We start from the raw sequence: 25,961 nt of genomic DNA, 5'->3' as shown, positions 1-25,961 counted from the left end.
TAATAGTGGACCACAGATGTTGTGGCTTGGTGCCAGGAAAAGCTTATCTGGTAAGCGTTTCGTCCAGGGTCACTTGCTGTATGCAAGTATTGAATCCGAACGACACTCCAGACAGGGAGGGAAACATTTGGCCCAGTTAGAAAATCTCTTCTCTTCGAATTGATACTTTAAGCAGAATGAAGCCTGTTCTTCTACGGACGCCAGTGCACTTGACGTCATCAAAAGAAACGTATGATCTCCAAGTTGCAAGGACAACGGCAGAGATACATAACCTTTTATCAACAAATTGCCCCCTACACTTCGCAGAAATGCTAAACGAAATTTTAAACGTTTCTGATACGAACGAATGGTATCGCGAGTGTATTTAAGACAATTTTTTCGGGACTGTTGACACCTTTCAAAGCAGTCCTGGGCATCTTTCCTAATTTTGTCCATTCACTCTTTGGCGGCCTTCCACTCCTGTTGGGACTCGTAGCAGGCATTTTATTTTTGATACTCCTGCTTCGTTATGGCAAGCCACGTCACAGACAAGACTCCAGCAACAATGGAAGAAACGATCCTAGCTATACGCTATCGGGACCGCATAAGTAAAGTCCTTGGATTAGCCCGGCTAAGAGATCTAAATATGACCTGGTTTCTTTCATTCAGACCCATCTGGCAGATCTGTATCTTACCTGTGCTAAGATGTATGCTGTGCGGAGAAGAATGCGTGTTAGACGTCTGTCTCACACTACAATCAGAAGTACCATTGGATACAGATACTTTGCTAAGTCCAGTAAAGGCTCATGCATCGTGTTGTCCCCAGCTGTTACCCGTCCTGATGACGGCATTCGTTGAGACTTCACCACTGCGATTGAAGGGTAGTGAAGTGCAAGATGAGAGCAGCATCAACCAGGTACGACCTTCTGTGAGCACTGCTGATCCTGTCATCGATGATAGCAATCATTCTCATGACTGCACAGTTGCGGCATTTTCCAACTTGGTCGAACTTTCACCTGAAGCGGTAAACTGCTTTTTTGAAAGTCTGTCTGAAATGATGTTCTCCCGTGAACAAAAAGAATAAACTTTTAAGCAAACGAGCACTCAGCGTTCCCTGAACTCTGAATTTGGCCTTCAGCTTTGAAAAACAAAAGCTTCTGAAAATATTTGGAACTGTTTTGACTTCTTCCCTTGAAAAACGAAATTATTTTTTTCCCAATTCCAAAATATTTACCCTTTTTTTTGGCACTCATCCTCTGCTTAAAGTAGAACTATTCTTAGAGAACAGAGCTTCTATTTTTAGGAACTCTAGAGACAATATATTACCTCAGCCTCTAGCATATTTACAAATAACTGTATTTATATGTGATGAAATGGTCTCGCACTTTTCTTTTCTGTATTAAGAGCCATTTCATGTGTAATTTTCGCAAATCATTCATGCTGATATATATGTGCATCCTTTTAATGAATGATTACACTGCTTGAAAGCGTACAGTACCTATACTAATTTTTCGTGTATTTCGCATATGCCATTTCAGATGCAAAATAATGTATTTTGGGGTGGATCGGTATACACATGCACCGTTAGATATGTTTACTATTGCTTAGTTTAGTAATTATGGACATGAATTTCTTGGAGTGGGTGTAGTGTGTTTATCTAGGTACCTGAATCGATATTCCTATTATTTGCCCTTGTGTGGTTATAAATCAATAATATCCCTACAACGGCATAGAAACCCTTTTCATAATTCAGTCATAGCGCATGCTGTCACATTAAGCAAGCCTATTCCTCCAGCCCCCTAGAAAACACACCGAGTTCTTAAACAAATCCAAGCCTCCAGCAACCTGGGAAATCCCCCTTGCCGTTGTTTTGATTTCATCCTAGAACTCCTGTAAAGCACTGTAAGAACGACCAGTTCTTAGTGACATCTTTATTGACGTCTTATGTCGAGCCTTACGTCAAACCCGGCACCTTTCAGGTATAAATATACCAACGTTGCCTTAAGCAAACACACGGTGGTAATCCTGGAGCAGAGCAGCTATCTACTTCCGAAGAGCCCAGCTGATGCGAGCGCCCACGGACGCTGCCCCTCCCTTTGACGCGCTGAGAAAGACGCTGTCTTTTCTCCTGCCGAGAAATCCAGCCTCCGGCGTTTCCAGCCTACCCTTGCGGGTGACTGGGATACTTTGTCCTGAGAGAGAGATACCAGCCCTCCTGCCTTCTAATACCCAGGTACTGAACTGACTAAACCCTTACAGAGAATTCTTGAGTCAGATTCTTGGCAAAACAAACTTAACTTAAACTGCTACTTACTTACTCCTTCCCACGTATTAGGCTTCGGTCAGGTACACCGGGGTAGGCGTAGTTAGAAGCACCAGTTGAGTACGATTAGTCAATGTATATATGTATGTATCTATTTTATCCATTTTAAAGTATCATATGGCTAAGAAACCATATCAATGCTTTTACAGTATTATTTCATAATCCTGCTTTTACTGTATGCACTTTACTTAACTACAAGTATTGCAATTGTAGCAATTCATTTCTCTTGTATGAGGAAAGAGACTGCTCAATAAATAACACCTTTTATTGAAAACGCCCGTCTCTCTTTTTCTCTGCAATCTGGTGAAACTAAGTACGCACCTTTGACTGAGTGAAATAGCTGTCTTTTGTTTTCACACGACTCTAGAGATATACTCTTATTCAGGGAGAGCAAAGTTGTCATGTTTTATGGTCGTCAGAAACGAAATCCCTTCTTGTCTATCCAGGGAGGTTAAACTCCTCCTCGCCTATTCGAGAAAGTTTCTAGTGAACTCTGAGCTAGCTGGCACAAAACTTAAGTCTAATATAGTCAGTAGAGACCTAGTTAACCTCAGTCCTACGTCTACACTACTGAAGATATTATTCCAATGCGCAGAGCCTATTGGGACTATAGGAATTACACTACAAGGATATAGACTCCGGACTTCGCCTGCTCCGACCTTTCCTAGTGCTGACTGTGCATTTTCCCTCTAGATCTGAGGCTCACACAGAGGACCCACCCTTCACCAGGCTGCCGGCATCAAACCCTCCTTCGGATAAAGCCTGTGAATCAGCCCGCTGATGAACCGTCAATGAGAACTTTCCTCCAGAAAACTTTTTAAGCTAGAAGATAAACTTACCACTGGGACAAACCTGGTCCCTGTATGAGACAAACAGAAGTTCACGGTAGGTCTTAACTTTTGAAGTGGACCCGGTCTAGCGCCACCAGATAACCACAAAATTGTGCTTTGGGCTTTTAGGTCCTATTGGGTGACTTAAAAATTAGAGAAATCGTATCCAATTTTTGTCATTTTAGTGTCTATTTGCTCATTAGATTTTACTCTATTTTTATAAACTGGAGTGAGATTTCTATTGTCCTGTGTTTTCTACTTTTTAACTGTTTTGGTACAGATAAATGTTTACATATTTCTCCTAAATCAAGTCTGTCTGCTCTGAGCTACAAGGATTGAGCTCAGGTTCATATTATTGAGAACTACATGGACTTAGTATGGAACTGGGGGATTAATACTTGTGAGGATTTACAGCCCTCCAACTAATAATCCACATTGTCACAAATGTGAAGAGCTGAATGAGCAAATTTGTAGCTGGAAGAAAAACAGGGATGCATTTTAATGAAAATTGAACAACAGGAGGTTGGATCACATACGTTTGAGGAGTTTAGAGAGAACGTAGAATACTAAGATTAGGCAAACATTCTAGAGGGGTCTTGGGCCAAACAAATACTTTCAAAAAATGGGAAGAATAGAAGCATGTGTAAAAGGGTGGGGAAATATACCAGAGGGCAGAGAACGATTAACATCATACAAGAATGAATGGAAGTAAATAAGGATGAAAAAAAGTATCAGTAGGTGTGTCTGTGTGAATAGAAGCTAAGAAATCAGACTCTAAGAGAGAAGGAAAGGGTGATGAGAAAGAGTAAAGACAGCAGAGTTTTTACGTGCCTACAGTAAACAAAGAAAGAACATCAGAAACAATGATAGAAGAGAGTGAGGCAGGATCAGGAGAACGTGCTCAGAGAGAAAATAAAGTAGGGAAACGCACAGAGGGAAGAAGAGAGGAGAGGTCAGGTGGACATAGTTCCCAGAGGAAATATTTAATTAAAGGTGGAAGGGAAAGGTAACATACAAAACAGAGCAAAAGGAGACAGGAAAGAAGGTGGTAGCGTCAGGAACAGGGAGGGCTGAGATTTCAACCATGAATGGGTAATGAGATCCAGGCAGGATCCAGAGATTTAAGATTGTAGTGAGGTTAGATGAATAATCTGATACAATTAATTGAGTTTGCATACTGAGGAATTCTATACACAATCTTTACAATGTGTTGCATTAAAGAATATTCTGCAGGTAGACTTTTTTCCCTGTAATTGATATTTGTGGTCATTCAATGACTACTTAAATAAAGTATCCTAATTTGATAAGTTCAAGTGAACGAAGACACTCATAACAATAAACTGACTTTAAAGCTTCACTGTAGGCCAATGAAAGCAATATTCACCAGGAGTATTAGCTAGCTTGAAAGAGGCAGTCTTCAATTACTAAACACAATGACATCACTCCCACTAAACTCAAATCTGTGAGAATTTCAGGACCATATGAAAAGACGGTCGACGCTAAAAATTCAGTGATATACAGATGGCAGAAGTGCACAATACAGAGAGTGAGAACAAAATTTCACATGGCATAATTTAAAAGAATCATATAGTTGGCATTGAAATATTAGTACATATATTCAGACTGGTAATTGCCACATACACATGTCTTGTCATCTTCAACGAACTTCACACGTCTGCTTTGAAATCAGTGACATTTACGTAGGATCCTCCATCGGCAAAGGATAAAGGGTATTCTCACTTAAATTAAGTACTTTAACACATTATTCATTTCTTTCAATTGTAACACCCGCAGAAGTTCTGACAATGTTCATTTTGATTATGCCCATCCTTATTGAGCATAATCATCAGAACATTAACACTGTTTTAAGTTAATTAAATGTGCTCACTCAGTACCACCTCATTAATAGAATATTTCATTGCATTATGAAATATATCTACCGATTAAGGCTAATTTGGGAAACATAGCTCTGCCTGCTGCATGCTGCTAGTCGACGCACACATTGATATCACCTATCCTGGAGGTAAGGATCAGACACCACCGCACACATTATCCTTCCACGCTATTCAGGTCTGAGAAAAACTAACAGATAACAGTCAGGCATCAGGGCAGGGCCTCCTAAGCCCTTCATCCCGCTAGGGCAATTGTGTAGTGTATGCACCATGTCGGATGCTCTTAATTTGGGATCTTCTTAATTAAGGAGCAGCAGTTCCTTTATTGAAATTATAGATTAAGCTAGTTTATTAACTGTGACGTTTACAGCACGATAAAAGCAACAATGTCAGTGAAGGAAGTGCTTTCTAAAGCACATTGCCCCTGAGAATGCGTTGCACAGTACTGTGGAATGGAAGCTCTGCACATGTGAACAGTGTTATCTTGTGGTAACAGTAATGTGCAATTCGGAGCAAAACCCAAGGAATGGGGATTACCTTTACGCACTCAGACATCCACTTGCAATTCCCAATTCTGGGTTTATCAAATGCATTTATCACCTGCTCGGAACAGGTATTAACTGTGTGTGTTTGGGAAGGTGCTGGTTACCTGTTTATTAATCAAACAATTCCAGAAAAATTCCCTCACAATGTTTCTTCTTGAATTAATTCTGAAATCAACCTGTCTATTTATCTATATCCTTATCTGTACAGCATTATATTAAGTATTTTTTTAACCACATTTTTATATAAGCATGCTTGTTTTAAAATAATAATAGCATGTCTAGTCTGTATTGGCATTTTCTTTGTCAGGTGGGTGAATAACAGTACAAATACGGTATGGTATCAAATTAAGGTGACTGTACAGGTACGCTATGTGCCCAGAATGTGGCCAAAGGTTATGCACATTATCACTCGATTGGTGATAGAAAATTGGGCTCAAGTGTAGCTCGTTGAATTACTACACAAACCCAACAGGTCACAGTGACAATGACTACATGATGTCATTAGTATGTCATCAATTATGTTATTTAAGATGCCATCAATGATGTAACTTAAAATGTTGTAAGCAAAGTTATATGTGAAGTTATAAGCAGTGCATGACCTGAGGTACAAGTTATAGTTCCCTTACTAAATTATTACAGGCGATTTTCTGTGATTTTCCATTTTTAAAAGTTAATTCTTATGAATTTCAACACCTAAGTATATTGTCATTTTAACCCTTGCTCTTTTTCAGTTAATGTATGCGCTTTTTAAATTCCAAGCTAGGATCTTATTTCCATATCTAACTGTAATGTCACTTTAGCCTTTGTTTTGTTTAGTGAATTTCTGTTTTTTTTTTAACCAAATTCTAGGTTGATCATACGTCCAACTCCTTTGGTTAACCTGTGGTCAACCCCGCTGCGCCTTTGGGGCAGTGGAGAAGGTTGAGTACAGGACTGCTCCATCCTCCACGTGGGTGGCCAACTCCCTGTTGCGTGTCGTGTTCTGCGCACAACCTTTCACTGCGTGCAACTTGGAGTTGGGTTGAGGCCCTTTGGCCAGGCTCTGCGCCCAACCACCACCATCACAATAAGGTGAGTTATTAGGTGGGAAGGATTTGAATCATTCTGAAGAAATACATCTGTAACCTTTTGTCTACTAGGAACAAAAAATAGCCTGTTGTAGCACTTGACTCTTTCGGGGTAGTGAGGCAGAGCAGTTCAAGGCCTTCCCAGTGGAGTTGAAGTGGGCTAATTTTCAAGTCTATAAGTATCCAACCAATAGCATACAATACGCCATTGTCTAGCCAGTGCTTGTATTCATAAAAAGGAAAAGTTATTTGTGCACACACTACTTAATACTACACATCAATCAACAAATATTAACAAGCATGCTGGTTGAAATACCTATGATGACATTCTCCTAGCAGTCCACACCCTTAGCACAACTCTGAAATCTACGAGCATGATACCCCCTAATATACTGGACACAATACAAAATGCTGAAATGATCAAACGCAGACCTATTGGCTTTCTTGGTTGTCACCACATTCATAAAAGTAGAAACATTTTATAACAGACCAAACAACATAATTTAAACTGCTAGATGTGAGACCACCTTACCATGACATTCATTAGAACTTGTAATGACTTGCTGTTAACTTGGTGATAAATAATAAAATATTCCTATTAACTTCATTTACATATAAAACATCATTCTTTATTTATTTTGTCATTGTTAGTAAAATATTGCCGTTAGACCTGACACCATTGAGTGGTAGTCGCCATACTTTTTTGCCTTGACCCCTACTATTTTGCTGAATTTGCTTTTGTTGGTTTTAGTTATTTATTTATTTATGTTCTAGTATAGCGCAGGACTCGACCCCCTGAGGGGTATCTCCGCGATTGCGCTTTTACCAAAGAGCCTAACCATGATCATAGACTGTGAGGGAATCAGTAATTAATATTTTAAGAGGCCGAAAATAGATATGTTTTTAGGGTCTTCCTAAAAGACTGAAGGTTGGTGATTTGTTTCAAAGTAGGGGGGAGTGAGTTCCATAAGATAGGGCCTTTGTAAGAGAGAGCTCGACCACCCTGCCTAGCTTTCCTAATCCTTGGAACCTGGAGCAATTGCTGACTACTAGAACGCAAAGTGCGTCCGGGACTGTAAGGGTTGAATTTTTCATTCAAATACTTGGGTCCAGTGCCAAACAGACATTTATGTATTGTGCAGCATATTTTGAATTTTACACGTTGCCTAACCGGCAACCAGTGGAGTTTGTCCAGGAGGGGACGTGAGGCAGTCCTTGGCTGGGCATTGAGAACAAGTCTCGCTGCAGTATTCTGGACCACTTGTAATCTTTGTAGTTGTTCCTCATTGGCCAAGATGAACAGGCCGTTACAGTAGTCCAGCCTACTGATTACCAACATCTGGACAAGTGTTTTCCTATAGTTATCAGGTAGGAATGGAAAGACACGTCGTAGCAGTCCGATGACACGGAAACAAGATCCTGCTACTTGATTTGTATGTTCTTTAAACAAAAGTGCCTTATTGAGCCGCACACCGAGACTTTTTACGGTCTGTTTGGGGCTTGGTGCTGGTCCCAAATCCAGGGGCCACCATTCTGGAGACCACAGAAGCGTGGCCTACCCGAACAGCATGACCTCCGCCTTGCCTACATTGCACTGGAGGCAGTTTAAGGCCATCCAGTCCGATATTGCCCTCATTCCGTCCGCAAAGGATTTTTGTATTGCGGTCGTGAGGGTTTGAAAGGGGAATAGAAGCTGAGTGTCGTCAGCATACGACACCGGGGTGAACCCATGTGCTCTTACAATGTCTGCCAAGGGGGCCACATACACATTGAAAAGTGTGGGGCTTAGACATGAGCCCTGTGGCACTCTCTTGGTGAGCTCCCTTGAGATGGAATGATGGGAGCCCAATCTGACTCCTTGTAGGCGGCCCGAGAGAAAGCTCTCCAGCCAGGACAGAGCCACACCTCCTATGCCCACCTCCCTCAGACGACCGAGAAGTATCTCATGTGACACCGTGTCAAAGGCAGCGGATAAATCTAACAGCACCAGAATCATGGCACCCCCTCCATCCAGTGACATCCTGATGTTATCGGTCACTGAGAGGAGGGCAGACTCGGTGCTGTGATTGGGCCTAAACACGGATTGACAAAAGTCTAGACCCTCCGCTGCCTCGATGTACTTAGACAAATGGGTGTTCACATGTCTCTCGGTCATTTTGCTAAGGTAAGGCAGGAGGGAGATGGATTGGAGGTTTGAGAGGTCGGTCTTTCGGATAGGGTTTACCATCGCTTTTTCCACTCCGTGGGCACATGTCCTTCCTTGAGAGAATGGTTTATTACTGCTTGGATGTGAGGTCCAAGCAGAGTGCTCAGGGAGGCAACCATTTTGGCGGGCAAGAAATCATCGGGAGACCCCGATTTTATGTGACTAATAAGGGAAGGAAGATCTAAGTCACTGACTGCTGGAAATGTCATAAGTGAAATATCTCCATGTAGGACTCTTTATCAAAGCTAACCAGTGCTAATGTGTGTATTTTAGTAAATCCAGTGGGGTGATATGTTTGTAAGCAATATTTAGGATATAATATTTATTTCTGGCAATATTCTGACCACAATATTCTAGAATCACATGGAACAGACTATCCATGACTGCATTTCCTTAAGGAACAGTGGCCCTCATATACAAAGATTCCATTTAAGGAATTGTAAATTGCAACAAATAACGATTTTCAATTTGAGATTCCTTAACTGGAATGTAATAAATTGATTTGTTAGAAGTGGTCATATTCTGTGCACCGACTTCTAATAAATCCATAGGTATTTTGAGAACCGACTTATATATTAGTAGGTTGGTTCTCAAATTAGGGGTTTGAAATTGATCACAATTCGACCTCCCTCATTAATATGCATGAGGTAGGTCATACATTGAGACCCACTACGATTGACGCAATGACAAGTATGGTGGCCTGCTGAGGTCAGCGCACCACCATGTCTGTAATTCCTTTAAAAAAAATTTTTTTTTGTAAATACAGCAAGCTTTCCTTATAGAAAAACAGGATTTGGTAAAAAAAAAAAAAAATACACAAACGTATTTTATGAACAGGCAGTTGTCTCATGGACCGAAAAACTCGTTTTTGGGAACATTCACAAAGGGAAAGGGTCCCTTACGGACCCTTTTTTACTTGGAAATGGCTTACCACATCCTTTGAGGAGGTTGTGAAACATTAATGTTTTGCAAGCTGATTCCATTCACAAAATATGAATACATCCCTAATGGAATCTGTATTTGGAAGGAATGCCATTTATTTTATTTTTATTTGCGGTTTTTGTAGAGCGCAACACTCATCCCAAGGGATATCACGGCTCTTATGCCAGATAGCAACTACTGATGGCGGATGCTAAGAAGCTAGAGTTTGGGGAAGAGGTGAGTTTTCAGTTTTTTTCAAAACTGGAGATAGTTTGTGGTATGTCTCAGGTTGGTGGGGAGCTCATTCCACCTCTTTGCTGCCAAGTAGGAAAAAGAGCGACCACCTATTCTAACTTTATAGATGCGTTTGGTCTTGGCCATTAACACGCCCCTTCCAAATACCCAATCAGTAACTATTTCCACTATTACCTATTTAATACCATATTACTGAATCACTACATGGGTTTGTTGAACTTAAAAATGCCCTTTTGTGGTCGAAAAGGCTCTGATTTTACGAATTGGAGCCTTACCGACCGTAAAACGACATGATACATGAGGACCCATATCTTTTCCTAGAGATTCCTTTGTGGACATCTCTGTAAAAAATAAAGATGCTTTACAATCTCGCATATTGCGGTTTATGTTTACAGTCTCTCCAGCCCTTTTGTAGCGGGAAATCCATTCCACCACAATCAGGAGCAAGTTCTTACTAGTATGTTCTACAGGTAGTGTTAGTGCACATATTTAATTTAAACCTTGGTCTAAGCTTAGAGCTGGAGATGGTTTCATGCAAGGATGGTTTTTGGTGATAGCACCAGGACTTTCAGCAATTTCTTTTCATGCAAGAATGGAAGCATTGACATTGGTTTTAGTTTTCAATAAGCACACCCTAGCACTCAGCATGAGTAACATGTATTGAAGAGATTGCAGATCTTGTAGACAAAAAAAGAAGGAACTATTTACAACCTACTGCTACAGCCCTGTGTATGTATGACTAGCTGCTCCAGTCCGTTTTTTTCTTTAAATTCTTGGTTTTATAATTGAAAAAAACAAGACTGCAAGTCCCAAAATTGAAAGAATAAACTGGACCGTACATCTAGTCAAGCAGTGACCTGGAAACCATGGCCGGACTCCAGCTGCAAGTACACGAAGGGCAACTTGCAAAGTTTGATGCACAACAAATTTTGCAAGAGGCAGCAACCTTGAATGTATGTACTTCTCTTTGTTTTTCTAGTCAATCGACCATCCTAAAGCTTGAATCATCTTGTGAGTGACTGGGGATTACTATGACAAACACTAAGTCCTAATAGCTACATACGTTATATGTAAGAAAGTCAACTCTAACAATAACAGGTTACAGAGATTGCACATAGGAATATCTGATCAGACTAAGTGCCTGATTTAGATTTTGGCGGACAGGTTAATTCGTCACAACAGTGAGGGATATCCCGTCTGCCAAAATATAAATTCCATAAAATCCTATGGGATTTATATTCCGGCAGACGGTACATCTGCCACCGTCCGCTGAAATCTAAATCAGGCTCTATCTCAGAGGCAATGTCTAGTATTAAGAGCAACCTGAAGAATAACTACCATGTGATATAAGACTTCTTATGGAGTAATGTATATATACTAACACATGTTGTACACAGATCTCCATGGCTCTCTTCAGCTGAACGTTGTGCATTGGTAGTAAAATGCTTCAAGACAACTTTGTTTGAAGTTTTGCATTAATATGCAAAAGCATCACATATTCAGAGAGTCTCAGTCCGACAGGGTGTCCACCTTCTTCAGACTAGGAAGTCACACACCGCAGCTCAGACCAGAGAAGAAGCGACACCACTGGTGCTGCAAGTCAGTGTGCATAAAGTGCTGCAGCACCCACAAAACTTTGAAGGCATTTGCTTCACATTAAAGAGGCCTTTGCATGCTTGTGTTGCAATAGTGCATGTTTTTTTAAAGACAGGCTGTGAAATGTGAGATGGCTTCCACTGCCAAGATAGCGTTTCAATTTTTCTGCCTCAAATGCGAAGACATTTTGTAACTTGACCTTAGCTACACTCATGTTGATAAACAGCAGAATGTGGAAAGAAAAGGCTGCAGTGTGTCAATGTTTTGTAGGACACATGTTAAGGCAAACATCTGCTTGGTTTGCAAACTAAACTTTTCAAGGATTTTGTTAAAATTACAGCAACATTGAAATAGAGTGAAATTTATAAGACCCCCATGATTCATAAAAATACAACACCACAACTAGTAAATACAGACAAGATGTGATATTTATTAGGTGCGGTATTGCTTGCACATTCAGAGTACTACAACTTGGATTGAGCTTCAACATGTTAATTGCATGTTTCACCCTGTTCCACTCTGCAACACGCAGGGCCAGATTCACAGAATGAACTTAAGACTAAAACCTAAACTTACTACCATTTTGGTATTCACAGAAGGCACTTACTCATTTTGGTATTCACAGAAGACACTTACTCATTTCGGTATTCACAGAAGTTAGGACTCCTAACTTTAGGACTCCTAAATGCCTTTTGTGAATACCGAAAGTCTTAAAATTAAGATTTTTCTCAGTTTTGTAGTAGTAAAGTTAGGACTCCTAACTTTAGGACTCCTAAATGCCTTCTGTGAATAACAAAAGTCTTAAAATTAGGATTTTTCTAAATTTAGTAGTAGTAAAGTTAGGACTCCTAACTTTAGGACTCCTAAATGCCTTCTGTGAATAAAAAAAGTCTTAAAATTTGGATTTTTCTAAATTTAGTAGTAGTAAAGTTAGGACTCCTAACTTTAGGACTCGTAAATGCCTTCTGTGAATACAGAAAGTCTTAAAATTTGGATTTTTCTCAGTTCCGTAGTAGTAAAGTTGAGAAAAATCCTAATTTTAAGACTTTCGTTATTCACAGAAGGCATTTAGGAGTCCGAAAATTAGGAGTCCTAACTTTACTACTACTAAATTGAGAAAAATCCTAATTTTAAGACTTTCGATATTCACAGAAGGCATTTAGGAGTTCTAAAGTTAGGAGTCCTAACTTTACTACTACTAAACTGAGAAAAATCCTAATTTTAAGACTTTCGGTATTCACAGAAGGCATTTAGGAGTCTGAAAGTTAGGAGTCCTAACTTTACTACTACTAAATTGAGAAAAATCCTAAATTTTAAGACTTTCGGTATTCACAGAAGGCATTTAGGGGTCCTAAAGTTAGAAGTCCTAACTTTACTACTACTAAAATGAGAAAAATCCTAACTTTAAGACTTTCGGTATTCACAGAAGGCATTTAGGAGTCCTAAAGTTAGGACTCCTAACTTCTGTGAATACCGAAATGAGTAAGTGCCTTCTATGAATACCAAAATGAGTAAGTGCCTTCTGTGAATACCAAAATGGTATTAAGTTTAGGATTTTGTCTTAAGTTAGTTCTGTGAATCGAGCCCTTATCGTGGTATTTCTCCATACAGTTTCAGGAAGCTATTATCTGCTAAAGTTTATACTGGCAAAAGAGTGTGGTACTTTCGCATACGTTTGATCCAATTACAAATTTTAGGATCATAACCTATTCGCTACATTTTAGCAATATATTTATTAACATATGTTTCAAAAAGCTATTTAGGACTTCATAGTACCCCCTCCTGCCCCTTACACTAAAGGGGGATCATTTATTGCGGGCACAGGGTATCTGTGTTTTTCACAACTGCATGTCATGAACACTCATGAACTGGTGCCACAGGCCAGCACCCCTGCTTTTAAAACTGCTCCAGAACCATTGTATTCATCAATGCCCGTGCTGAAACACTGAACCAAGGAAGTATCCTCTACATCATACATCTCTCAGAAATGTGTTGTGGTATCCCATTGGCGACTGAGTATTTACTCTGATAAGGGTGTTCAATTTTGTGACACCTGTTCTTAAGTTGGCTGCTGATATTTACTGAGTTAGTCAATGCAATGCCCTTGCATTAATTTTTTGTGAACAAAGATTTTGTAAGAATCTTACCCAAAGGAGCAGGAGTACCATAATTGTGCACTCTACTGTAATACTTTATCTGCTTGAGCTTATCATATTGACATATAATTGTGTGTTTAGTACTGGAAGCAACATTTCCCCACTTCCTGTATAACTAACTTAATTTTCAAATTGATCCAACAGCTGTCACTCAAATGTAACACATATGTCTGCTGTAATTAAAAGATCCATTCACTTATCCCATGCCTCAATATATTTTTTGCCCACTCGCTTACTCCCCGTTGCTCTCTGTCTATCTCTTTTCCATGTTATTTTCTTACCACTTTCCTTTCTAACACCCTCTTCTTGAAGATAATGTTTTGGCTTATAAAAGGAGTAAACACCCTTTTGTTACTGCCCAGGGGACTTGTAATTCATGACAACCTATTTCTGCAGAAAAGTAGTATGTTTCCTAATGATATAGGAAACAGACTGCAGTGCAGTGTTAACAGCCTTTAATGGGAACATAAAGAGGGAATAAAACAATGTCCCTGCACACTGCCCATGCGGCCCTCCCCTCCCCAAGAAGGGTTGAAAATGATAACATTCTGATCCAGCTCAGGAGTCCTGCTGTCTGCATGTGTGATTATCCACATAAAACATCAAATATTTGCTGGTCATATCTGTGAGAGTTTGCTCACTCGTCTTTAGGAATAATAGGACCTCTGCCTAAACGTGTTACAGTGTTGTAACTTTGAAGACATGGGCATAGATGGTCAGTCTAGAACCTAGGCTTAATTTAACTGTTAAAGCCATTGCAAATCATTTTGTATCATATGAACTGAATGTTTCAATTTCCCTATCTTACCTTTGTGATCGTATACGTTTTTGTTTACACCGGTGGAACGTCTTCTGCTCATATTTAAGATGCAGCACATGAACCTATTTCTGATATATTGGGGGTCTCACTCAATAGAAAAGAGGGTGTTGCCCTAGACTTGAATTCCCTTAACCAGGATTAATTGATACCCTATGCAGCAATCCATTGTTGGCACACAAACCTGTCTCTCATAATGTTACCAAGAGCATGCCGACAGCTCGGACCGGGAGCGGTGTCCCTATACGACTTTGGTGCTCCCCGACTGGAACTGTCTCTATTACATGCAGAATCAAAGTCAATAATCAGTGCAGTCGGAGTCTCAGCAAGAATGACAGACACTGGTCAAAGATTTAAAAGTTTATATAATGAATTAAGAGACCAACTACTCCAAATATGCCATCACTAGTTAGCAGGAAAGCATACAATCATAAGTACAAAGTACTTAGTAAAGTTCAATGGAAAATCCAGCATAGATTTGCCTTGTAAAAATGGGAAATGGGGGTTTTGTTTGCAAAGGAAAAGCACATCCTTTTTTTTAGGACTTTAGAGAAGCTACCACAGGTTCTCATGTCATGCACCACTGAGGAGCAAGCAAGAAAACACATTTTACTACAGAGTACATTCGAGGTTTCTCTCATAATACTACTGCATTGAATTCATTCATTTTCACAGTTATTTCAGCACTATTGTTGATATATTGTACAGCCATAGTCTGAGACAGTTGGGATGTCCTCGGTAGGCACAGCGTGGTGAGAAACTCCTGGGAACGCTCTCCGTCTTCTAGAGCATGGCCAACAATTGTTTATTTAGACTAGAGAAACAACAGTACCAGTCATCATGTGGTGTACTATGACAATATTTCAAGATGGAGGACAAGACAACATAGACACATATCAGGTTAGCGTAAGTTCCAATTCTAATATGTTTTAAGCAGGAAAAAAAGAAAACAGCTCTCACACCATTAACACTTAAAAGTCACTTACTGTATACATAGGACTGCACATGTATGTGTACTACTGGATCTATCTATCTATCTATCTATCTATCTATCTATCTATCTATCTATCTATCTATCTATCTATCTATCTATCATGATCTCTTGTTCTATATGTTGCATGACACCATTTTACAGATGCTTTGCTCTCTTCATTAAAAGTTACCCCTTTAATAGGGTGCATTCTCATGGAGACCTGTCATTCCATTACTGTATTTGCTCACATCCCTCGACAGAAGTGTCTTTAGATATAACAATCATAATTTCTTGGTGGCGACCAAAATGTCTGAACTGAACATATGCTTGAACTTCAGCCAATACCCTCTCATTTATCCTACTGCAATACATTCAGTAAAGACTGATCTCTCCCCTCAATGCCCCCTAATCCCAAGTATTTGCTGTGTCTAGTAAGCACTTAAAGGCAGTATAGGAACTGTCTGCACTAACTTCTACAAATAAGCATATAAAAGGTGTCTGGATTTTATGTTGGCCTGGATAGAATCATGAGATATTTCCTGTCTGTGTGTATCTGCAGTTCCCAGATTTTAAAAATAGGATCCTGCTTTTAAGAATCAATGGTGCTTGTCTTTATTATATATGCATTCACTGTCTTTGAAATTGTATTTTCAAAGGGTTATACTGTTTTCTGTGCACTGCTCCTCTGGGAGAGACCTGGGATATCTAAGACACGATTTCTGCACTTCAGTGGCTTTCCAATTTTACTATGAAAGAAGGACGAACATCTAATTTGATACCTGATATCTAAGACAAGCGTAATGAAAACTGGGCTTTTTTTGGCTTTATTTGAAGCAGGTAATTTACATCTAGCTTTATTTCTGAGTACTTATTTATTCCCCAGCAGGTGTTTCTGAACTCAGTTTTGTATTTAGCATTGCTTTAAGCTGAAAACTACACTCAATCGACATACTTTTTGTCAAATTCATTTCTCTATCTCATAGATGCGTTATTTACACAAAACAACCATGTTTTTCACTCCAACACACATTGATCCACTTTAAGCAAAAAAAAGGATTTGCTTAGAACCCCACAGGGTAATTGCACTAATGCTTTCTGGTAGAGGAACCACCTTAAACTTTCTTGGCATCTGCATTAAGTTACTTGGCTGTTGATAATATTCACTGTCCCCATCAGCTGCCCAGTTTCTGTGTAGAATCCACAGACTTTTACAAATTCAGCAAGCCTAGTGACTTTTGCAAGTTTCTACATAACAAGGGAACCTAAGAATTGTCAGGGACCTTTGGTAAACACTGCTATACAAAACAATGGCCCCTAAATAGATGAATGCGACATTGCTACCAACCAAATGGTTATTTATGCCAAACAATATAACAAGAAAATGTTTCTTTATGAACGCATTGTAAAACAGTGAAGTGGGTGTGAGAGAAAATGTGCTTGGCGCTCTCTCATTGGTGATATACACACTTGCCAATAGTGATCAGAAGTGCAAATCTAGCACGACCCATTCTTGACTAATCAACAACATTGATAAGGGTCCGCAAATTCAGTCAATGTTTCGATCCCTAAGAAGATACAGCGATCATCATCAGGACACTAGATATAACCAAGCCTAAGAATCATGCTGAAATAAATCTAGAAAGATGTAAGAAACAAGAAATGCTGTGTAGGGTATGAAAACAGTATATAGAAAGGTTCTTACAGTAAATATGGACCATGCAAAAGACTGTAAGAAAATAGAAAAGGGGGAGACGTGCACCTCATGTGAAAAAAGTAATCCCTTTTGTTTTATATTCATAAAGAAGCTGCATTATTAAACCTGATCATGCATATTTGGTCCTGCACACCCCGCTGAGCACATATTAGATTTCACATTCTTCACTGTGTGATTGTGGACATTTGTCCTGGATTAATCATTGCACTATTTCATTTAACTTTACTCCTAATAGGACATTCATGCGTTTTACTTAGAAAACAAGTTAGTTCTTGAACTTGACAAAGCGAGCCCCTCACAGAGGAGAGCCGGCTACCCTCTCTGCGATGGGCCAGTGGGGGCAACCAGGAAGACCCACAGAATGTGATGTTGGCAACTGTGAGGCTGCTACTTTGTGCACCAGTGTGGGGTCCCTATGGTGGAGAAATTGCAGGGTGAGAGAAGGCCAATGCCCAATGGGCAGGGGGTGTGGCCTCATAGGGGACTAGTAGGACAAGACCCTAAGATGTCTGTTTCATTGCAACAGGAATAATGAGCCGGCTGTCCACGAGAAAGGCAAAATGGCAACAATTTTGAGGCAGCTGTGGAGGTCAGGAAGAGCGGGCCGCCAAAAAGAAGACTTAAGGTCTGAGCTGCAACCTTCAAGGCCAGCCTTGAAAAAGACTGATGACCAAATGGTGAGGTCAAAAGAGGGTAACAGAGCAGAACATCTAGGTGGAAGTGCAGCTGTGTGATATGGAAGGCTGAGCCAACAATGTAGGTGAAGAGTGTACATGAGGAACCTCAGAAATACCGGTCTGGATGGGCAGAGGTACACAGGTCTCAATCAAGCCGACAAAGAGTAAAGAGGGATGGCGGGAGTTACTCTTGGTAGAGAAAGAGAGGACCGAGTGGATAAGTGCACCCCGTTTCCCAAAGGTAGAGCGGGAGGAGGAATCAGAGAAGATAGAAGAGATTGCTGCCCAGAGAATAATTCACAGGCTAGAGATGGGTCTCATGGCAGGGGGCTAAGGGCTTGTAGAAAGAGATAGGGCCACAAGAGTTGTGAGTTGAGGGGCACAGAAATTTCCCAGATGTTCAAAGGATGGAGGTAGGAGAAAAAGAGAGTACCCAGCCTCATGAGTGGCAGGTAAGGGGAAAAGAAGAATGGCATCAGTTGTGGTGATTCGGAGAGATCATGAGGCCAGATTAACAGAGAGGAACATGGGAGAAAGAAGCGGGGGGAAAAAATAAGCTACAGCCTTTGTGGAACAGAAGACAGGTATGGAAGAGTGAAGAGACAGTTTTTGGGTGGGTGAGGTTCTGGGAGACTGTACTCAAGTGACAAAAGGCCAAGGTGGATGGGATCACCACGGGCACAAGTTGGGGACAAGGACCAAGAGTATTCTGATGGATGTTTGGACACACAGATTAATGAAGGTATGAAACAGAATTAAGTACAAGGAGTTGGACAGTATGGTTAAAAAGTGTAGTATAGGGAAAACAAAGAGAGTGAGTTCTAAAAGTTTCAAAGGATGTTGTAGGGATGTTGGAGGTATGGAGTAGGTGTGGGAGTAAACAAGATGGTATGACACAAGTTAGAGAGAGAGACTTAACAGTGTGAGATGAGATGCAGGTATCTCAGGAGCTAGCGATGACATGTCACAGGGAGCTGGAGTTTGTGTTTTAGGCTAGAGTGAAGATAAAAGTAAGAGGCAATGGTAGGAAGGGTACAGTGGAGTTAGCTGAGAAGGAAACACAGGGAAAGGCATGGATGGCGCGTTTCCCTATGTGCGATTAGCAGCCCCTTTGTGAGATCTAGATTTGGAAATGCAAGAGCAAGGAAGGTTGCATAGTGGAGAAAAGGAAATTTTTCATATGGATGTCGTAAAGATGGCATATGTAAGTTTCCACATGGATTGCATGGGTCAGATATGATGAGGTGTTCAGGGCAAGGAGACGGTTAGACTCTGCTAATTCGTGGGTGAGGCAACTAAGAATTGTTGTTTTTGGTATATGATGATGATTAGGCCATAAAAGCTATGTATACAGCAAGTGGATTACCATTGCTGCGTGCACCCTTTCAGGGATGCCCATCCCAGGAGGGGTGGGTTCTCATTATAGGAACCGATAGGGATTTTTGGGCTTGGATTTCAATAAGAGGAGCTGTTTCTCATTATCTTATAGGTTCAGGCATGAGTGCTCCAGGTGTGGAGGCGTATATCCATTTGTTCAATTCTTCACGGGGAAGACAGGGAGTGTCGGTGGGAGGAACAGAGGAGGATTGAGACAGGAACTTGGGAAACGTCCAATATACCAGTTAAGGTGGAGGCCCTGAAGCCATGGTGTGTAAGAACCCTGACAAGTTGGTTGCAGAGAGGGGTTTTACAGAAGAGTTTTGAATACCATACAAAGGCCTGTGTGTGATATGCTGGGCTGACAACATAAAGGGGCATATGTAGGTAGCTGATTGCGATTCGCAAACGGCGAAATTCTGTGAATTTCGGCGTTTGCGAATCGCAAACGGCGTTTTGATATGTAGGTGCCACTTAGCAAATATGGAGGTGCCACTTGGCCTCTTAGCCCATAGGAATGAATTGGACTCTCATTCCTTAATTGCGATTCACAATTTGCTAATCGCAATTAAGGAATGTTAGAGATTCGCAAAAAAATTGCTAATTTTTACCTACATTCCATTTTGCTATTCTCAAATAGCGATTCCTTAAAAATCGCTATTTGGGAATCGCAAAATGGAAATTACCTACATATGCCCCAAAGTCTGTAAAAAGGACTGAAGGAAATTGCATATGACAAAAATAGAAGGACGTGCAAGCAGGTAGATAGGCAGAACTGCTTCGGGAGCTACTCACTCTGAATTTGATGCTTTCGTCTTTGGGAACTATCACCAAGAAGGCTAAGGGTGAATACAGGTTAATGCATCAACTGTCTTAGCCCAAAGGCAGCTCATCCAATGACTGCATTCCAGCTGAGGGCTGCTCAATGTACTACATGGGCATATACGATACTTTATACATAAACAAAAAGATTCTATCAATGTGTGGACATATATTTTATTTGTTGGTTTTACAGTGGTGAAAATATAGTGAAAATACTCTCTCTTAGGGTGGTAAAGATGAGAGCGCTATGTGCTTTTTAAAAATACCCCTCACACACTAAAAAAATCCAGTAGTGTCATGCTTCATCATTGGGGTCTTCCCGTCCCTCTACGGGGCGGGGCGTGCTACGACCTGACCGACTACGCGGGAGCACTGAAGTGGTGACAGGACTATGTGATGGTGCAAGGTGGGTGGTGTCATTGAAAGTGTAGGGACCTAACAATGTGTGTGAATACAAAAATTAAAAATCCTCAGGCTAGTAGAAAAAAACAATTTATTCACTTCTCTAGCTGGGGACGTTAAGAAGGGGGTTTTGGGGTTGAGCCGATCGCTACAACCTGGTCTACATGTTTCGTAGGCAGTCCCCTACTGCCTACTCATCAGGACCTTCTACTGGTCCCTACTAGAATAAGCTCAGTTGCTAAGTGTTGTCAGCCTGTCTTCCTAAAAACTAACAGTAAAAATCCACTGTCAGTTTATGCTTCAGGGCATGAGCTGGCCCCTGGGAAGCAAAAAATATCAAAAATAGTGACCTAAATGCGGTCTCTGTAAAGAAAAGGGAAAAAAAGGGAAACACAGATATTTACATTTGTAGCTGTGGATTTTGCGCTTTCATTATTGTTTGCGCCAGATTTCACTCATCATATCCATTCACCCATTACACAAAGAATAAACTTCAGACTTTATGGACAGAGTGATGGTTCAATCTGCCATCCCCTGGCTGTCCGTAAGTAATGCCGAACAGTGGAGGAAAAACACACAGATGTTCATAGTAGTAACTGTGGTTTGTCACTGCGCTTTCATAGTTGTCTGCGCCACAATTCTTCTTGTCAAATTTCATTTGCCCGTTGCCTAAAGCCCTAATGCAAGACTTTATGGACAGAGTGATGGTTCAATCTGCCATCCCCTGCCTGTCCGAGAAAATCCCCGAACTCTGTCGTGCCCTTTGTAATTAGGGCTGTTTCAATCTCCACACACACACACTCTCGCGACTCAATACATGCAGCGACATCTCACAGGGTTAAAAAGAGGAGCCCGATCTCTCATACTAGTCTTAAGGTTTTAGTCACTGATTCAATAAAAGCCCCCATAAATAGGGACGCACCCCTACATTTGAATGGTTAACCATACATACTGTTGTGGCAAGCGCGTTGTGCCCCATGAGCTGACAATCGGTAGGAATTCACCGCGGCGCTCTGCAAGAAAGAGAGCCACGCCCTTAGCGTTTTTGAAACCACTGTGCAAGTAGTAATGAAACAATAATGAAAGCGCAAAATCCACAGCTACAAATGTAAATATCTGTGTTTCCCTTTTTTTCCCTTTTCTTTACAGAGACCACATTTAGGTCACTATTTTTGATAATTTTTGCTTCCCAGGGGCCAGCTCATGCCCTGAAGCATAAACTGACAGTGGATTTTTACTGTTAGTTTTTAGGAAGACAGGCTGACAACACTTAGCAACTGAGCTTATTCTAGTAGGGACCAGTAGAAGGTCCTGATGAGTAGGCAGTAGGGGACTGCCTACGAAACATGTAGACCAGGTTGTAGCGATCGGCTCAACCCCAAAACCCCCTTCTTAACGTCCCCAGCTAGAGAAGTGAATAAATTGTTTTTTTCTACTAGCCAGAGGATTTTTAATTTTTGTATTCACACACATTATTAGGTCCCTACACTTTCACTGACACCACCCACCTTGCACCATCACATAGTCCTGTCACCACTTCAGTGCTCCCGCGTAGTCGGTCAGGTCGTAGCACGCCCCGCCCCGTAGAGGGACGGGAAGACCCCAATGATGAAGCATGACACTACTGGATTTTTTTAGTGTGTGAGGGGTATTTTTAAAAAGCACATAGCGCTCTCATCTTTACCACCCTAAGAGAGAGTATTTTCACTATATTTTCACCACTGTAAAACCAACAAATAAAATATATGTCCACACATTGATAGAATCTTTTTGTTTATGTATATCAGTTTGGAGGGTGATTCTATCAACACCTCTGCACTTCCCTTATTGTTTTGGAATATACGATACTTTAGCCTTGGTGAGGAGTTGTGAAGTAGGGCGGAGATGGGAATTATAATTTTTCTTGTGACTGCTGCCATGCATCCAGTAAATCTAGGCACTCAGTGGTAGACAAAGCCATGCTTGTGATCGATAAATTCTATACAAATGGTTTTATGATTGCCGGTAGGAAATATAGTGATACTGAGAACACTGCTGAGCAATCTGTCAGCAGGAAGAAATGTGACCTGAGGAAATTATAGCATGTATTATGTTACTTGAAGTTTGTGTGTAAAGTAGTCTCACAAGAAAGAGATGGGCACAATTTGCTGACCTGGTTGAGCTTACTGGATAGATATCACTATTTGCCTAGGAATTTTTATTTGCCTCATATAGATATCACGATGTGACAATGTGGATGGACACAGACCCAAACACATGAGTTGCTGAAAACTTTTCAGATATGCTGTGAGCCAGATACTAAAGCTTTTACTGGAAGGCATGATTGTGTACCAAAAAGTGGCCAGAGGACTGGAAGAGACATAACAATAGCATCACCTTTCTGTAATTTTTCCCTCTGATTTTGCCACAGAAACTATGACACGGAAACCTGATCAATGAAAAAGTGATGCTTTTAATGGACAATGCGGCAGTCATAATAGTGGTAAGATGTTGGCAGGTGACAAGTGGGTCTTTATATAGTTGAAGGAGCGGGTGTTGAAATGTTTGCATTTAATGTTGATTTCAGATAAACACATACTGGGCATTGACCATGAGCTTGCAGGCGCCTTATCTCATTTTCAGTGTGCAGGATTCTGTAAATTGGCATCAAAGGCAGAGCAGGATGAAGCAAGGGTCCCAAAGAAAATGTGGGAGCTAGGGAACAGAGGGCACTGAATTTAGCCAAACACTGTGCTCAAATCAACAAAAAAGACATACTGGGCCTGATTCATAAAGGTACACTTTTTTGTAAGTGTGAAAGGTAAACTTACACTTTTGTGTGAGTGTACTTCTTTTCGGTATTCACAAACGTAAACTTAGACAAAAAGCCTAACTTTACTACTTTTGTGTTTTCACAAAGGTAAACTTAGACCAAAACTCTTACTTTACTACTTTTCAGTATTCACAAAGGTAAGTTACTAATTGTAAAGTTAGACTTTTGCTCTAAATTTACCTTTGTGAATACCAAAAAATATTAAAATGAGACTTTTGGTCTAAGTTTGCCTTAGTGAATACCGAAAAGTAGTAAAGTAAGACTTTTGGTCTAAGTTTACCTTTGTGAATACCGTAAAGTAGTACTTACACAAAGTGTAAGTTTACCTTTGTGAATCGGACCCATAGACAAACATGGATGGAATTTATCCCAAGTGGAGTAAAATAAAAGCAAGGGACTGATGGCATAAGGATTATCACAGGTTATACTTGCAGGCAAGAAGCCAGATGTAGGAGTTTGTGGTGGATTTGTGGGAAGGGTGCTGGAAGGTTCAGCAAGCATGAAGGGGAGTGTAGAAGAGTTATATGTTATATAGGGATTTGTAGCGCGCACTGCTACTCAGGAGTATCCTGGTGCGGAGTGAGGTCAGTGACAGAAAGGACAGAGAGTTTACACAGATTGCTTGAACAGGTAGAGGTGTGTTTTTGAGGAGTTTTTGAAGGTGGCTAATTCTTTAGTGTGTCGAAGAAAATCCGGCAGAGCATTCCACATGGTGGTGGCCTTGACCACAAAAGATTGTCCCCCAAGTCGGGCTCAACGAAACCTGGGGATGACCAGCCGTCTTTGGGAAGCGGAGCGGAGAGAGCGACTGGGAAAGTAGAACGCAAACCTAGAGCTCATATAAGATGGGCATGGACCGTGGAGAGCTTTGTGAGTTAGGGTCAGGGTTTTGAAACACACTCGCTGTGCCACCGGAAGCCAGTGCAAGTTATTGAGCTGCTTGCGAATGCTCATTCTCCTGGAGATGTTAAACAGTAGTAGGTGTGTCACAGTGACAGTACTGCAAAATGTTATGGTTTAGGAGAGACTTGCCTGCATGTCCATCTGGGAGACTGCCTTGTTTAGAGCCCTATATTTGACAATGTGGGGCATATGTACAAGCTCCTATCGCCATGGGAACATCACTTTTTGTGGCACTCCCATGGCGATAGGGGCTTTGCCTTATTTACAAGGCAGCGTTAAGCCACTTAATGTGGCTTAACGCTGCCTTGTAAATAAGGCCCCCCTTTCACGCTATGCTTAGCGTGAATGGGGTGGGCAGTGAGTGTTGCGGTGGGCGTTCCACCACAACACCCATTGGTTTTGACGCTGCCCCCTATTTACAAGGGCAGGGTAAATAGGAGGCAGCATCAAAATTAAGGCCAGGGATAACCTAGTCTTAACTTGGCGAAATGAGGAGAGATGCTTTATTTCTCCTCGTTTTTGCTCTTTTCATGTGTGCTGCCTTGTGCATTAAGCAGCACAGATAGGAGTGACAAAATGGCATTTCAAGATTGTTTATGTGCAGGAAGGGGAACTTTCCTGCACATAAACAATCTTCCCCTGCACGCAGACACCCTTGCACTATGGTGCAAGGGTGCCTGCGTTGGTGCTACACTGCTAAGTGTAGAACCAGCGCAGAGGGAAACGCAGGGCTGCACCATTTTATTGTAAATATGGGGCAGCACGTCGTTTCCAAAGTGGCGGAGGCCAAGGAGGCTAACGACACACTACGCCACCTCTGTTGTAAATAACCCCCCATGTTTTGGAGTGCTCAAAGTGTTGGAAGTAGCGTGGCAAAGAACTATGAGGGGATGCTGGTGGATGATATCAGGTGGGTAGATGATAGGATTGTGGTGAAGGTGTGAAGAAGAAAGATACATCTGGAAAGGAAGGGATACTGATTGTTTTAAGGAATAATAAGGGCACGTAAAAAGAACATAGAGTTAATGGTAGCAGGATAGCCTGTTCATGGCTTGGGAAGCATGACGTGATGGAGATAAAGGAGTGGTATGTATTGAGGAAATGCTTATGGTTGGGAGGTTATCAGGAGAAGAGATACCAAACAAATGTGTTAGACCTGTAAGACTTAGGGTGGTCTTCCTCAACTTTTTTTCCTGCCTCCCTACATTTTCCAGACCTCGTGTTTCCTGGCTTTAGGATTCTGTACACTTTACAACTGCTAACCAGTGCTAAAGTGCTTGTGCCCTCTCCCCTAAACATGGTAACAGTTGGCATATTTAATTTCCTTATAAGTCCCTAGTGAAGTGCACTACATGTACCCAGGTCCTTTAAATTAAATGGTTCTAGTGGGTCTGCAGCACTCACTGTGCCACCGACATTAGTAGCCCTCTAACCATGGCTCAGGCCTACAATTGCAGAACCTCTATGTGCAACTTGCACTGCCACTTTGACCTGGCAAGATAAACCTCTTCAAATATTAAAAGGAGCTGAAGAGGGATTCTATATCAAGGGCGACCACCACTCAAAAAGACATACTAACAGAACAGCCTTTGATACTTGTCACAAAAAAGAAATATATATGTCTCAAAAGGCAACCTGTACGCCTGAGTTTTTTTGTTAAGTAAGGGTCATGCTCCAATTGATGATCCCTGTGC

This window comes from Lissotriton helveticus, chromosome 8 (genome assembly GCF_964261635.1).
Source record: "Lissotriton helveticus chromosome 8, aLisHel1.1, whole genome shotgun sequence".
Classification (NCBI taxonomy): Eukaryota; Metazoa; Chordata; class Amphibia; order Caudata; family Salamandridae; genus Lissotriton; species Lissotriton helveticus.
This window is presented reverse-complemented; position numbering follows the sequence as displayed.